This window comes from Nerophis ophidion, linkage group LG28 (genome assembly GCF_033978795.1).
Source record: "Nerophis ophidion isolate RoL-2023_Sa linkage group LG28, RoL_Noph_v1.0, whole genome shotgun sequence".
Lineage (NCBI taxonomy): Eukaryota > Metazoa > Chordata > Actinopteri > Syngnathiformes > Syngnathidae > Nerophis > Nerophis ophidion.
In genome coordinates this window covers 9033661-9036160 of record NC_084638.1, presented here as the reverse complement: position 1 = coordinate 9036160, position 2500 = coordinate 9033661, and the positions used below count along the sequence as shown (strand labels likewise).

The 2500-nt window shown below is 47.2% G+C and overlaps 1 long non-coding RNA gene across 2 annotated transcripts in view; it reads left to right on the top strand.

Moving 5' to 3' along the window:
• Positions 1-2500, top strand: part of LOC133545236 (uncharacterized) — a 25846-nt gene that overhangs the window by 15666 nt on the left and 7680 nt on the right. For both annotated transcript variants that reach the window (XR_009804768.1, XR_009804767.1), the window contains 3 exons: positions 1093-1354; positions 1420-1519; positions 1585-1845. This is a non-coding gene — a long non-coding RNA (uncharacterized LOC133545236). The remainder of the gene's footprint in view (positions 1-1092; positions 1355-1419; positions 1520-1584; positions 1846-2500) is intronic.

Below are 2500 nucleotides of genomic sequence, written 5' to 3'. Positions count from 1 at the left end.
CATACATATATATATATATTTATACATCCATACACATATATATACATACATTTATATTAATATATATACAGTATATTTATATATAAATATATATATATAACAATTAGGGCGTCAAAATTTCCTATTTTTCTAGCATATGTGGGCCCTGAACCGAGGATGCTGTTGTGGCTTGTGCAGCCCTTTGAGACACTTGTGATTTCGGGCTGTATAAATAAACACTGTGATTGATTGATGTGATTTTTAAATGCGAATGAATAAAATATATGAATACTATATATATATATATATATATATATACACAATAAATATTTAGTAGCTTGCATGGAAAGATGCCCCCAAAGGGCCACACAGCAGGAGTCCCCAACAGCCTGCCGCCCCCTTACCTGGGCTCCCATCCCTCCTCCATAAACTCACCGCCGTTATTTATGAGCGGCCTGCAGCTGAGTGCGGCGTCTGATGTCTGGCTAAATACACGCTGCAGCTCCCCAGCAACAATGGCAAGAAGACAACTAAATTATAGCACTTTTCCAACCGAGGTGCCAAAGTGTAGTTAGCACTCCAGATAACACCTGTGTAGATGCTAAATAAAAACTCAATACAATGATTTGCAAATCCTTTTTAAATTATAATCAATTGAATAGACTGCAAAGACAAGATATTTATCCTTCAAACTGGTAAACTTTGTTATTTTTTGCAAATATTAGCTTGGACCTTCGATCCCTCAGGTGGTACCGCGTCAAAAACCCACATCAGCGTGTAAAGGATATTACCCACATGGGCTCGGGAACACTTCAGAAAGCCACTGTCAGTAACTACAGTTTGTCGCAGGCATCTGTAAGAGCAAAATAAAACTCTACTATGCAAAGCCACAGTAATTTATCAACAACACCCGAGTTCCATCTAAGATGGAAAAAGTGTTCTGTGGTCTGACGAGTCCACGTTTCCAAATGTTTTCGGAAACGTGGTGAAAATAAAAGAACCATCCGGACTGTTCTAGGCACCAAATACAAAATCCGCCATCTGTTTTGGTATGGGGGTGTATTAGTGCCCAAGGCATGGGTGACTCACACTTCTGTTTAATGCTACACACAGGTTTTGGAGTGACACACGTTACCGTCCGAGCTACATTATTGTGGACGCCCCTGCTTATTTCAGCAAGACGGCGGTTGAGTATTCTGTCGCTCACTGGTGGGTGAGACCTCAAAATTTGTCATGGGTAACTTTCACGTCTGTGTAATGCTCAAAAAGATACAGGTTTTGGAGCGACACATGTTGCCGTCCGAGCCGCGTTATCGTGGACGCCCCTGCTTATTTCAGCAAGACGGCGGCTGCGCCATAAATCGCTCACCGTTGAGTGAGTCCTCACACTATAGCACAGGTAACTTACGCATCTGTGTAACGCTGAAAATATACTTACAGGTTTTGGAGCGACACATGTTGCCGTCCAAGCCACGTTATCGTGGACGCCCCTGCTTATTTCAGCAAGACGGCGGCTGCACCCTCCATCGCTCACCGTTGGGTGAGTCCTCACCCTATAGCACGGGTAACTTACACATCTGTGTAACGCTGAAAATGTACTTACAGGTTTTGGAGCGACACATGTTGCCGTCCGAGCAATGTTATCATGGACGCCCCTGCTTATTTCAGCAAGACGGCGGCTGTGCTTTCCGTCGCTCACCAGTGGGTGAGTCCTCACACTAAGGCACAGGTAACTTACACGTCTGTGTAACGCTGAAAATGTATTTACAGGTTTTGGAGCGACACATGTTGCCGTTCGAGCAATGTTATCATGGACGCCCCTGCTTATTTCAGCAAGACGGCGACTGCGCTGTCCGTCGCTCACCGGTGGGTGAGGCTTTTACACTGTGGCACGGGTAACTTTCGCGTCTGTGTAATGCTCAAAAAGGTACATACAGGTTTTGGAGCGACACATGTTGCAATCTGAGCCACGTTATTGTGGACGCCCCTGCTTATTTCAGCAAGACCTTTGCTCACCGGTGGGTGAGTCCTCACAATGTGGCAGGGGTAACTTACACATCTGTGTAATGTTCAAAAAGGTACATACAGGTTTTGGAACGACACATGTTGTTGTCCGAGCCACGTTATCGTGGACGCCCCTGCTTATTTCAGCAAGACCTTTGCTCACCGGTGGTTGAGGCCTCACACTGTGGAATGCCGGTTGCTGTATGGGCTCCATTACTAGCTGACGGCGTCCCATTCTCCCTGCCCTCTATTGCCTGGGGTTGGCACTGGATAAGCGCCGTAAAGCCCCCGCGTTGAGTGTAATTGGAGGGAGGCGGGGCCCTCATTCCCCGCACGGCAGGGGGTTACAATCACAGGCTGGCCCTGGCCTCCGGGCCGCCCCGGCAGGTTCTTAAAGAGGGTCTAAGGAGGACCCGGCAGGGGGCCGTATCAAACACCCCCGGTGGTGGAAAAGAGGCTCGGGCAGGGACTTGTTGGGTGGGGTCCATAAAGCAGGGTGCAGGAAGGGGTTAGGGTC